Genomic DNA, 14,989 nt, shown 5'->3' on the forward strand with positions numbered 1-14,989 from the left:
AACATCGTTCAAAGTAAGATTGAATATGGAAAAAGAAAATGCTTTCATCGATTGACAAAAATGAGAAGGAACGAGTCAGTAAATATCGAACCATAAAGGGGAGAATGAGACTTCCATGATTAATCAACTGGGAACTGTATTTCGATCGACAGACTTACACAACCAGAGAGAGAATTTTAATCAGCTTTAAAATACATCACCGCATTTCCTTTAATAACACCCGATTTGCGTTTTTATCTACTCTGTCCCCAATCGCGGTATGATTGGCCTCCGGGTTTCGCGTGCCGCACTGACAGATACATCGTTATTTCTCAGCTATTTTTTATTGTTTCGCATAAGATACAGCATTTCTTTTTTGTGCACAAGGTAAGTTCATGTTAAGAAGGAACCAGTCACAGGAGGTTAGGATATTATGTACCGTAGGTGAAATTATAAATGCAATATTGAAGATGGAAAGACTTATCGGTCAACAAAAATTGCTATAAACCGAGAATCGAGATTGTCTATGATTTATTGATTCGGAACAAAAATATTCGATTGATACATAAAGACAACCAGAAAGAGAATTTTCTTCAGCTGAAAAACTAAGTCGTCGTCTTCCTTGACACGTACTGTCCCCGTTTGCCTTTGAAAATATTAGTCTGTTCCAAGTCCGTAAGAAAGCACAGGGCGGTGTCGGCCGACATGTAACATACCGATTTTTCTTCAGCAATTTTTTAGCGTTTCGCAAAAGATATCGACAACTTGTCCTTTTAGTGCACGGGGAACATCTATCTACGTGTTTTAGGAACAAGCAACATGTGGTTAAGAAAATAATATCTGTCAAATTAGGAAGAAATTGATTCACACACAGAAAGATCGAGTCTATATTCGTAACGCTGTTGTTTTCGATGTCTTGAAATGTCGTTCATTCACCAACTGAAGGAATTTTTTTGAAAGCTATGCCATTCAGTCGAATTAATAGGGATTGAGAAAGTCACGGTTTCCGTCGGTGGTCGTAAAAGGGTGGTCGAATTGATACAGTTTTTACGGTAATTCTCTTCCGGGTACAAGCAGACTTCGCATCGCGACGCTTCACGTGTGCTCGACATGCTCTATGTCCCGGGACCGTTTTCTCGAACCTAGGTAGCGTGGGGCCGTTTACATGTTTACATGTGTAGCCGGGCGATCTACTAGCGAGGGAGCACGAGCACACACGGATTCGCTTTAAATTTTAGATCGCCAACCTAGAGGGCCCGGCTAGGCCCCGGCTAGGCCCGATTAGGCCTGGGTTTTTCACTTTGCCATACAGATGCGTGTAACACTAGCATTGGATTGTGCTTTGTACAGGTACATGATGAGAAAGAAGTTATTAATTCTTATGCTTGCTGAACTTTGACAAAACATGAGAAATACTAATCAACAATTAAGAAAGAAGCTCTAGTCATAATTCGGTAGATTAAGCATTTTCGACCATTAATATATGATAGGTGCTTCACTGTTATTGCTGACCCAAACCCGCAGAAATGGTTTATGACTATTAAAGAGCCTACAGGACGTCTCGCCTCCTGGTCATTGAGAATATCACTTTGAAATCCAACATCGGGCAGGGACAAAACATTGAAATGCAGATAGACTTTCCAGACGACCGTAGGACGATGATGAAGCCGAAAGTGCACATAACTTCATTATCGCAGAGACAGACAGCCTGGATTTCAATTTGACCAAGTTAGAGAATTGTAACAACGTGATTTGACCTTGCAAAAGCTTATATCGTATTTAATAGATGATGAATTGATGATGAGCTCGGAAAGTTGTCTTGTATGCTGACCAGTATGTTATTGAAGATCGTGTACTGTATCATCTCTGGATTTCTGCCAAAGGAAGAGGGCAAAATGATGTAAACAGACGTAGACATAAATGATGCTAATGAGTTGCACCGTGTGGCTGCACTCCATTTTTGCTCTTGCCTTTTTAGCAAAGTTTTCCTGGTATTTTAGCCAATCTTGGCAAAATTTCTGTTTTTAATGTGTTCAAGAATGTCTCCTGCCTTCGTCAATCAAACTTTTCCGTGTGGACATTTACTTTATCGACTCTGTGACTGGTTTTTTTTTGCTGTTCGTCTCTCCTGGCTGATTGCTGCATCCGTCAGACACAGATTTCTGGAGCACCTGGTTCATGGTCATGGCTTCATTGTTATATAACAGAGCTACCCTCATTAACATCAGAAAGACTGTGCAAACTGCTCTGCATTGTCAAGTTAAATGCTAACATCTGGAACACAGTGAAGAAATTCAACCTGTGCAAAATACACCCAACCAAGAGAGGCGTTTTGGTTGTGGTAGTCTGTCTACTGAACGTTATCCCAATCTGGTAAGAAAATCCTTTAACAAAGCACCATCTAACCTGGTCTCAGCATCAATTATCCATGCTACAAAGAAATCTGGCTGCCCATCAAAAACTCTTCAATGTTCATTTGTAAACTGTCAATCAATAGGGAATAAATTAAGTGCCATCAACGAGTATTTGCAAGAACATAGCCTTGACATTCTTATTTTAGTAGAAATTTGCTACGGGATGATGTCATTGCCGACCCTATTATTGCTGATGCCTTACCACCAGGTTACAATATTATCAACATCCCGCGAAAAAGCCGTGGCGGAGGAATTGCAGTAATACATAAATCATCCCTATCTGTACAGCACTGTCCAGTGATTCAATCAATCAATCAGCAAGAGTTTATATAGCGCCAAAATCCAAAACAGAAGTTTTGCTCTGTGACGCTCAATGGTTAAGCCACACTGTATGCTCTGGTGAACATGTGAGTTTTCAGCTTTCTTTTGAAAGTTTCTAGGTTTGTAGATTCTCTGATGTCAAGTGGTAGTGCATTCCATAGTTTAGGGCCAGCGTGAGAGAAGGCACGGCCACGATAGGTTATGTTTTTGTAAGTTGTGCAAGTTAAAAGTTGCTTGGCAGAAGAGCGCAGTTTGCGTGACGGAATATAAGGCTGGAGTTGATCACTGATGTATGCAGGCGTTTGGTTGTGGATAGCTTTGAACGGTAACAACAAAATCTTGTAGTCAATCCTGAGACGAACTGGTAACCAATGGAGACGGGCCAGAACTGGAGTGATTGGTGTGAATTTCCTGGTGCGTGTGATTATCCTGGCTGCAGTATTTTGCGCTTGTTGTAGTAAAGAAATAGTGTTATCCGGAAGGCCGTACAGAAGGGAGTTGCAGTAGTCGAGTTTGGCTGATAAAGTTGCATGTATGATAATTTGACATATCTCGTTACTAAGATAGCGTCGTATAGAACCAATCCGGTGAATTTCAGTGAATGAATGTCAGTGATTGAATCTTTTACATCCATGGAAGTTCTGAAGATCAAAATTTCGTCTTGTTCATCTCATACCACATTTAATATCTGTATATCGTCCTCCGCCGAGCACTTCAAATGGACTGACTGTCAACAAGTTCTTTGAAAATTTTAACACCTTTTTGACATATCACCTAACTGAAAGTGCACCACTCATCGTCATTGGTGATTTCAACATTCATTTCGATGATCCTTGCTGTCCAAAGGGTCAAAGATACCGCGACATTTTGGAAACATTCTCAATGAATCAGATAGTTACTGGTCCTACTCATCGTGCTGGTCATACCATTGATCACATAATCACCCGTTCCATCGAGTCTTGTATTGCGGACATCCGTGTTGAAGCAATCTATGCCTTCTCAGATCATTTTCCGCTGTTCTTCTCCATACGGGATTTTGAACGCACAAGGCAGACTTACAAACATGTCATCACAAGAAGTTTAAAGTCATTTTCTGCAAGCAGCTTTGCATCTGACGTAGGAGCTGCCTTGGATTTTCATTCTGACATGGATTTATCTTCAAAAGTAAGTTCTCTCAATCAAGTCATTCTTGATAAATTTAATCTCCATGCACCTAAACGAAAGCGATTGGTCCCAAACCGACAACGGGTTCCATGGATAAGTGATTCCATCATTAAAGCGAGACAAGAATGAATGAAATCAGAAAGAGTTTGGAGAAATTCCCGTCTTGAAGTTCATCGCCAGATGTACAGAGATCGTCCAAACAATGTCTTGCGTCAAATTAACAGAGCAAAGAAGACTTACTATGCCGGTCTAGTGGAAAGTTGTTCTGGTGATCAGAAGCAGCTGTTCAATGTTGTTTCAAGGCTTCTCGGACACAAAAAGAACTCAATACCGCTACCAGATCACGATGACTTGGCTGAACTTGCAAACAGATTTGCCCAGTTCTTTTTAAACCGTGTTCAAACTCTCAGCGTAAAGTTTACATTAAAAAACACAAATACATCTCAGTTATCATCATCTTCTTCTTCAGGACCTGAGTGTCGATTGGATTCATTTCAGTGTACTACAGTGAATGAGGTTGACAAGATTATCAGCTCATCGCCCTCGTCTACTTGCTGTCTTGATCCTGTCCCCACCGGGATCTTGAAGGACAATTTTGTTATTCCAGTTCTGTTACCTTTCATTACCGAAATTTTAATAATTCACTAAACACGGGGTTGGTACCCACTTCTTTTAAACAAGCTGTTGTTAAACCCTTGCTGAAAAAATCCACATTAGATTGTGACATCTTAAAAAATTTCCGTCCTGTGTCAAACTTGCCATTTCTATCGAAAGTTTTGGAACGTATTGTTTCCATTAGACTAAAGACACATATTTCTTGTAATTCTTTAGATGAACCTTTACAATCTGCTTATAAACCTGGTCATAGCACTGAGACTGCTCTCTTAAAAGTAACCAATGACATTTTCTAGACCTTTCAGCTGCTTTTGACACTGTCAATCACACTGTTTGTTAAATCGCTTACAGTATCGCCTTGGTATCACTGGTACTGCTTTTAGTTGGTTAAAGTCATATCTTTCAAATCGTAGACAATGTGTAATTGTAGACTCTGCTAAGTCACCTTACTATCCCGTTGATACTGGTGTACCTCAAGGGTCTGTCCTTTGACATATACTTTTCAATATTTACACATCTCCTCTCAGTGATGTGATTTCCAAACATGGCTGTAAATACCACCTTTATGGAGATGACTCAAGCATGTTTATGGTTTTTCAGAGATCACTCTATGATGTTACAATCACAAATCTTGAAGCATGTATCTCTGATATCAGAAACTGGATGTTTTCTAACTTCCTGTGTCTAAATGATGACAAAACTGAATTTGTAATTTTTTCTTCATGTAATGATCCCACTGATAGTGGATCAAGGAAAATTCGTATCGGTGATGCATTGATTCCAGCTAAGTGTAATGCAAAGTCCCTGGGTGTTCTTCTTGATTCATGTCTTTCTATGAAAACCCATGTCGGCTCGATCTGTCAGTCCACTATGTTTCACATTCGTCGCATTGCCCTCATCCGTAAATATTTGTCTAGGACAACTACTGAACAGTTAGTTCATGCTCTAATAACCTCCCGTATCCACATGTGTAATTCTTTGCTGTACGGCATACCTAAATATTCAATTAGTCGTATCCAACACATACAAAACATTGCTGCCAGGATTGTTACCCTTTCAAATCGTCATGCTCACACTACTCCACTTTTACAGGAATTGCATTGGTTGCCAGTTCATCAAAGGATTACTTTTAAAATCTTGATAATCACTTTCAAATGTATTCATAGTTCTGCCCCTAAATATCTCACAGAAATGTTAAGTCTTTACACCCCAAGGCGTAATCTACGTTCGGCAGAGCATTTCAAGTTGTGTTCGATCAGATTGAGAACAAAGAAATATGGTGACAGAGCTTTGAGTGCCGCTGCTTCCAAATTAAGGAACGCTCTTCCACTGCACATTCGTTTATGTTCAAACTTTAGTAGTTTTAAGCATTTGCTAAAAACCTACCTTTTTAGACTTACATTTTTTAAATTTGATTTTTTAGGTGTCTTTGATTTTAATTCTTTTTTAATATCTGAAATTTCAATCTTTCTGAATATAATCAAAATGTGCATCGAAATGTAACAATTAATGCACCCTCCGTTTCCTAGTCGATGGCACGACCCTTGCTACACCCACTGGACGAGCCAAAGTGGGAGGGGTAATTTCAGTTTGGTTGAACAGGAGGGCTCGAGACCAGAATTTAACATTTAAACTTGAAACATGTTTAATCGCTGACAAGATGTGGACTAGTCTTAATCACAGTGAAAGAGTGAAAAGAAAAGGTTTTATATCCCGGACACAATGAAAAACATTACGACTGGAAACTGTACCCCCAGTTGAGAATAGTAATGCCCAAAGCGATGGAGAACACTTATCCTTGAGCTGAGAAAACCAGACCATCATTTCGAAATAGAGCTGCAGATTCGAGAAGCTCGTTCAAAATAGCTAGGTACACCCCATAAAGGGGTGGTTTCGAGTTTTGAGGGCAAATTTCGCCTCCTTAATATAGAAATCGTACGTTTGTTTTTCCAGGAGAACACACCATTTGACACAAAATTTGCATGTAAAGGGGTCGCCAGTAAGCACGTGGTCAAATCTGGCATAAGAAACAATATGAAATGTTGGGTAAAGCCAGTCCAAAATACACTGATTTGAACTTTTGTGTTTTGTAATTTATACCACTGCAGTAACATTACCTTTTTTGACAAATTCACACAATGTAATACGTTTGAAACTGAATACTCCGACGTATTCTATGTCTCCTTTTCTAAAAAATATGGTATGCCGATTACCATGTAAGGAGATGATGACGTCAAGACAGATTTGCAGTGCGTTTGGTCCTGGATGGTGCAAGAAGTTTTGTCAAGGTGGCTTGTGTATTTATTTCCTAAATGGGAGAGATTAGGGTCGATCTAAACGAAGGCCGAAGAATGTTATGATACTCTAAGCGAGCTGAACTCTAACGCGAATGGTTGGATAATTTGGAGGATTCTAGAATGATCTCGTCTCATTAAGATTATTTGGCGGTCAGTATTGAATTTCAACTGCGTCACAAGTTTGCAAAATAAGTATTCCGTCGAACGGTCAACGAACGATATTTTAGAAATCTGGAGACATGGCACATCGCATTTTTATTTTGGTATATTATATTTTACAAAAGATTTAAGAAGCAATGATTTTGTCGAAAATTCTGAAAAAAATATATGAAAATTTGATCGCGCACACATTTTCACGTTGGGGTCAACTAGCCCTGCGTACGATGCTGTGTGTTCCGCTACAGCTAATCGCCCCGCTCACCACAGCCCTGCAAAGACCCGTACGTAGGGTTGGTGACTTCAAATCATTTTGGGACTTGACGTAAAAAGCCAAATTACTGCCGAAATTCAGCGTTCTTGGGCCAAGTCGTATCCCACCCTACCTCAGCTACTCGATCGCTTCCAAAAATGACAGTCTTTTATTCACTTCTCGTAAATAACCGTCGATGTCGGCTACTCTCTCGCTAGCCCTGGGTACGATGCTGTGTGTTAGCTGTAGCACACAGCACCGTACACAGGGCTAGGGGTCAACATGGGGTCGCAGCCATGTTGCCTCAAAACTTATTTCTGTCTGCACTCAAAACTCAAAAATGTCGGATATGAACCTGAAAAATCGATGCAATTTTGTCAAACTTCGGCGAAATTTCAGCCTATAGACAAAATTTCATCTAGGTAAGGTAAATTTACTGAAATTTGATCGACAAATAATCCTGAGCTTGAACGTGACAGCCCGCCTTCTCCGGGAAGTCAAGCATCCAGCTAGCTGCACATACACAGTTGCCCATATGGCCAGGTTTATGAGATTGTTTTCAAGCGACGGCGGCAGACCGTACGGGGCTCTGGATATGAACTACCGCCAGTGTAGCTGTAATAACTGTTGCGTTGTTTTTAGTGCCCACGGACGAAGTCCTAGGGGAGTTATAGGTTTGGTCATGTCAGTCCGTCGGCCGTCCGTCCGTCCGTTCACGCAGATATCTCAGACATGCCCTGGTCAATGTCTTTCAAGCTTTGCACAAGAATAGTACCCAACCCCATACAGATGCACGTCGATTTGTTTCACAATGCGATCGAATTTGGCCGTGTTAGAGGACTTTTTAGTTTACACCTCCATGGACTCCCATGTATAAGGCCAAGAAAAATAAAAATTTAGTTTCTCATCGTATTCATATTGCCTAAAGGATGCAGTGACACAGTTTTTTGTCCCCACGGATAAAGTCCAGGGGGCTTATAGATTGGGTCATATCCGTCCGTGAGTCCATCAGTGAGTCCATCGGTTCACGCAGATATCTCAGACATTTTGACAAAATATCATGTGACATTGGTGACCTTTGACCTCAAATATACATTATTGTCCATAACTCAGTAACCACAAGTGCTAAACCTTTCATATTCGGTATGATGGGACACCTTACGACGCCACATATAGTACCATTAATTATGCGCATATCTTATTTGAGCGAGCCAATAGAGCTAGAGGGCTGATTTTTGGTATATAGGGATAACTTAGCAATATAATTTGTTTGACAAAACGTCACGTGACCTCAATGACCTTTGACCTCAAATATACATATTTGTCCACAACTCAGTAACCACAAGTGCTACACCCTTCATATTTGGTATGATAGGACACCTTATGACACCATATATTGTACCTCATTAATTATGCGCATATCTTATTTTGAGCGAGCCAATAGAGCTAGAGGTCTGATTTTTTGTATATAGGAATAACTTAGCAATACAATTATTATGACAAAATATGACGTGACCTCAATGACCTTTGACCTCAAATATATATATTTGTCCACAACTCAGTAACCACAAGTGCTACACCCTTCATATTTGGTATGATGGGACACCTTATGACACCACATATTGTACCTCATTAATTATGCACATATCTAATTCTGAGCAAGCCAATAGAGCTGGATGTCCGATTTTTGGTATATAGGGATAACTGTAGGGTAGTAGAAATCTAAATATGCCCATCTAAATATTAGACATCTACCATCGAGAACAAAAGAAATTTGCTGTAATTTGAATATTTAAGGAGTTTAAGCAATTTCCACTATAAATAAAGAACCCTGCCTCAAACTCCACAAAAGTTGCTAGACATATTTTGCCGTTGTCATGCCATTGCTTCGTTAAATAATCAGTTAATCAAATGCCTAATTGACAGGAGGAAATTCAAGACCATATTTGAATAGTAGTATATATTGTCCTCAAAATTACTCTATCACGGCCCAAGTACTCATTGCCTTCAGCAATACTGCCTTGTTATTATTATTATTATTATTATTATTATTATTATTATTATTATTATTATTATTATTATTATTATTATTATTATAAACGGCTTCCCTTACCAAAATGGCAAAGTGAAAACTAGATTCTAGCATTCATGATAGTTGGAAATCAATATGCACAAAAGATGTTTACAAATAGCTGCTAAAGTTTTTATGCCCAAGGACACTTCCGTTGGTGCTGCGTATACATATACCAAACATGTTTTTTTGCATTCATGTTTGAAACAGGTAAGTCTGAGAGCGAATTCCAGGTAATGCACTGTTTACATGAGATAAATATGTTTAATATATGCGTATTTGTGACTTGGCTTTTTTTTCTGAAGGGCAGCTTTATAAAATAAATCACATCTTATCTGTAGTGACCTGCTTACCAAATATCGTAGCTATCAGAATCATAATTTTTGAGAAACACATTTTTTGACCAAAAAATTGTAAAATTGCCCAAAAATACAAAATTGTAGAGTTATCATCATTTGAACCTGCATACCAAATATCAAAGCTATAAGGCAAGCAGTTTTGGCAAAAACAATTGTTTGACCAAAATTGACAAAAATTATCTTGAAAATAGAAATTCATGTATTTCTGCACAATGTTAACAAATCTGAAAAAGTTCCTTATTGACCTATCTATCAAATATCAAAGCTATGTGACTTGCACGTTTTGAAAATATTATTAAAGATTATTTGAACAAAAATGACAAAAATTGCCTTAAAATACAGATATACAAATTTCACCTTGATTTGAAAAAACCTAACTGAGGTCACACCAAGTGAACTGCATGTCGAATTTCAAAGCAATCGGACATGGGGTTTTAGAGAAGATTTTTTTACCAAAAACAGCGGAGCTATTAAATAAAGAAGCGAATGTATGCAGTTGCTCAACTGTGCTTACTTTGACATATTTGTTCATCTTGTATCTGGAGGACTGACCAAAAATAAATCACATAACATTAATAATTTTGAGCGCTAACAAAAATGTCCTCTTTGTTTGTAAACATTCATTGTTAAAATTTACGACAATCATGAGCACTGGATCAATAAGATCTTCATGTATTTTGTTTTCGTTTTCAACATTGTGACTTGAAAGCAGTAACTGCTTCCCAGTTACTTCAGTGTCGAAAAACTATGTGGTTAATTGTCAGCTCCATGACACAAACACATTGAGTTTCAGTGGTGGAAAAAATAGTCAGTCGAGATTGAGCTTTTACTATATTCACGGTCACTCTACGTAATAGGCTTACTGTACATTCGTGTAGGCACTTCCGGGTCTACAAGAATGCCTCGCTATAAAACTAAAGTTTGCTTAAATTTGATTCCCTTAACGCAGTTAAGTTTCTGGTAGACTTTAAAAGCATCTTGAGTAACATTAACGAAATATTTCAAGGATGGACGCACGAAATACGTTAGGTTTGTACTTACTATAGGCTCATAATACGGCTCTGTAGTAGAATCGATGACTGAATGAACTGGCTTTAAACAATTGTCAATCATTCGGTGACGTGCAGAGGCGTAAACTGGTCAAACATTTGCTGTGCATACGAGAACAATTACGATGTAAACAAACTATATGTAAACTTAGAGTTATATCAGCGGGCGAAGGATGAAAAATTTGTGTTGCCATCAACTCTTTTGCTAGCGTTTATGGTGCATGACATCACGAAAGTGAACCATTTTCAGACGTGACTTAGCAAGAGGACTAGTCAGTAAGCTTACCCGTAGTACAATGTTTTCTAGTGAAAAGCGCGTAAGCAGAGTCCGTAGTTTGCACTGAAAATGGCATCGAAAATAATCATCAAAACATGGCGGTAGCCTCCATGATCAATTTAATTATTGTCGGTCGAAGAGATCCACGTTTTTAACAACTTTCCCCTTCCAAATCTACGGCCCAACGTGACGGTACTGAACAGTTGTTTTGGATATATATGCTGGCCCCGAAAACGGCCGTATGTACACGTGTTTTTACATGTGGAAATGACATGTCGTGTTCGGAGGGCTGGTACTAGTAAGGTTTTGACATACCGATTATCCCAGTTACATTTGGACTTCTGTGATGAGAATTTAACAAAAATTGTAAGATATTTGAACAGTTGAAACATTCAATCTTTCAGTTCAAGATGAGCAAGTAAGCGCCATCAACCAATCTTGTAAACGCTTTAGGATACGCGTGTCTGAGGACAGCTCATTGATTCCGCGCTACATCGTAATAATATTTCGGCAAAAGCTGGACTTTACATGTAATTCCTTCAATAACCATGGAGGTAGAAAGAAAGACGGAGAGGAACCCAGTCTGTCATTGATTCCAGTCGAAGGTTAACAAACGTTTCGAGCAAAACTTGCAATTGCTCCGAAAATAAACATAACTCGTGATAATTTTTCGATATCACCCCGCCGCCAAGCAACCGAGCAACTGACCGCGATCGCTATTACAGATATCGTGATACACGAGATTCAAGGAAGTTTCGACCCTTCCGTGAATTTCCTTTCTTTTTTGCGATCGGTCATGACGTCGCCGTTTACCTATTTCCTACCATTTTCCTGACGTGTTCCTTTTCCTTCCTAGTTTTTCTTTCTTTCTTAATTACCATGGCATAACTGAAACGAACCGGGAAACGAAGGCTGTACGTACCCAAGCCTGAGTGTGATTTGAGAGCAAACAGATTACGCAGATAATGCGAACGATCGCAACCGTTGCCAACAGACTCATTATGCAAAGCCATGCCCCAAACGCCCAACCAAACTTGGCACTAATCCTGATCCCGGTCCATTTCGAGCCGGGCTTTAAAAAGAGCTCACGGCCATTACAATACCAAGTTCTGGACTTTATGGACACTTGAACATTTTTTTTCAACTTAACAGTTTGATGTTGATCATGTTGATTGGCTTTAAAAAATGGTGGATTAAGTTTTATTCTTACCAAATTTTTTAGCTCTCGCATTATTTTTGTCTGCGCAGAAGAGTGTTCTGAAGTGATAAGGTGATGGAAGTTTCCCGCATTGTGCTCTCACCAGCACTGTTGTCTTTGCCGTTGATGACACATGGGTAACTGGCAAGTGGGGCAACAGCTAATTGTCTCATGAACACGATTGGGACGAGTTCCATGGTCTACTATCCGTCGTCCACGTCGAAACATCACGCAACTACGTCTTCCATCCGGATTGCAACCCATTCAATGACCAACTCTTTCCACATTGGTAGGAAAGAGACATGCTGCTGTCAGGCTAGTTGCTCTTGGGGGACGTTGTCGTGATGAGAAATTACCGATCAACTGTTTTGCTACTTGGGCGCAAAACATGAGCTGACATTTGTATCTCGATCCACTCTGACCGTATCCATGAACTGATGCGATGTTGTGGAAAGCGCTCATGAGTGCCTTGTTCAGCTTGTGGTAAAACACAGCTCTGTGCCACCGTGGCGATGATTGACCTGGCGTGTAGTAAGCCAGCTGTTGATCAGTTCAGTCAACACCTCTGAAGTACTGATTGTACATTACAGCAACGTTCGGGCATATTACTTCAATTCGTTCAAAAGCACCGGTTCTTTTATCTTTACATCAGCACCACACTAGCACTCGATTCGGTCTTCATGCAGAGACTGCCGTGCTCATAAATTTCACTATTTTTTGTGCACAGGCACATGCTGTCATTGTGCTGTCTTGAAATACCGACAAACTACCATGTGGCCATCGCTCTTCCTCATCAGTATCACGCGGTATGACTTGTGGATCACAGTTTGCAGCATTTTTTTTCCATCGGTAAACTTAAGGTGTACATCCTGCAGGTTCCCGTGGCAGCAATATTATGCATGTAGAGATGGTCAAACAATGGGGCAGAAGTGTAATATGAGTCCATAATGACATGATGTCCTAACTCATAGTAAGGTCAAATCAGTCATGAAACAACTTTGGCAGGTCTGTTTCCCCTAAAAACTTGGGGGTCGTCTGTATTATCGGGATCAAGCGGGTGATGACAGTTATCAGAGACAGCTTGATGGACTTCGTCATTGAAAACATAACCAACGGCAGACTCACCGAGAGTGTAAACTCTCAATCCATATTTGTACCATTTTGCAGGATTGTAGAGAACATTCTTTGTGCGGCCCCGGTAGGGGATGACTCCTTCGTCGATTGCCAGTTCGCACATTCAGTGCATTCTGCTGTTTGCATTCACTCGATCAATGGCATTTCGTTCTTTCAACATTCTATCCCATTTCTCACTTATTTTTTTGGCTGTATACATGGCTTGTCACGAGCACAGTAGGCTGTATGCGGTAGTATAAATATCGCATCAGTAGCTTTAAGCGATCACGGGAAAAAATTCTCTTGATGAAATTATGATCGAAGCAAACATGGTCCCACCAATACAGCTGGATTTCAGGCTGCCAGCAAATTCCGAATAGCACCATCACTCCAATGAATGCTCTCATTTCGACAACCACCGTCGGGTCGGTGTCCAGGCCGATCTTTGACGTTCCATCACATTTGCCCTTCTCCTCTGTCTAGAATAACCTTTAGTGCATCGGGTAAAGAATCTTATCAGATCTTCGTTGAATATGTGCAAAAACCATTTGACTTCTGAAGCATCGTCTGGCAGCGGGTTGATAAGCCCCGGCTCTGGACCAATGAACTCCGGTAAGGGATCAAAATACCAGTTTTTAGGTCTGTGAATGGTATGTTCACAGTACCACCAGCAATACTTGTTTTGTAGTATTCCTGTTTTGTAGTATTTATTGTTGCATGGTGGTTTCTCACTGCCAGTAATATACAAGCGAGAGAAAGAGATGAGCTTTACGAACCCATGTTTGACGTCAGTGGCAACATATGTGCCGTCTAGAATTCCTAACGTTTGCGTACAGTGTAAACACTTTGAGGTCACATGAACGGACACATGTTTCCCAGGCAGAGAAACAGTAAACACTGCCGATGACAAATAACATTCACTCGCACTTCATATTTCATATGAATTTTATGATTCTATTTAGATAATAAATTCATGCAATGCATTTTTCTTTCATATGTAGACAACAAACATCCCCGGCTGCTACACATTGAGGCGTTTTCTCATTTTGCCCAATATTTCATTGATCCTTCTTCAGAGAACAGATCGTCTGGTCATTGATAAAAACCAGATGTTCGCGCGAACCGATGGCTGAGCAATGGTCCATAAAAACCTTAGTAGAAAGGAAGCAATCGCCACAGTATTAATGAGTAGGAGAAATATTAAGACGACGGCTTTTCACCTGCGATCTGATGGATAAGTGGAGAAATTTAATGGTACATTATTAACAATCGTAATGTATGTCAGTCACAACCAGACTGACTTGAATCTTTATTTACCAATGGCATTGTTTTCGTACTGGACATGTAAACAACTAAGGAGTCACTTTCTGTATATTGTATGGAAGAGAACACAGGTAACCGATTGATGTCACACTCACTAAACCGATGACAAACTTTACTGACCAAAAGGACTATAGTCAGACAGTGGTACAACGATTGTGTCAAATTCAGGCACTTGTGCACAATAATATTCAGTTAGTGCAGCAAAAACAGAAGATGCAGTATGAAAAGCGTGCAAAGGATATTAACTATGACATTGGAGATAACATATAGTTGTATACACCTGTTAGGAAATGAGGATTATCACCGAAATTGCTTCATCCATGACATGGTCCCTATCTTGTTGTGGGAAAAGTAACACCTGTGTACTATCGCCTTGCCACATATGATATGCAAAGCAAGC

Source organism: Ptychodera flava, chromosome 2 (genome assembly GCF_041260155.1).
Source record: "Ptychodera flava strain L36383 chromosome 2, AS_Pfla_20210202, whole genome shotgun sequence".
Classification (NCBI taxonomy): domain Eukaryota; kingdom Metazoa; phylum Hemichordata; class Enteropneusta; family Ptychoderidae; genus Ptychodera; species Ptychodera flava.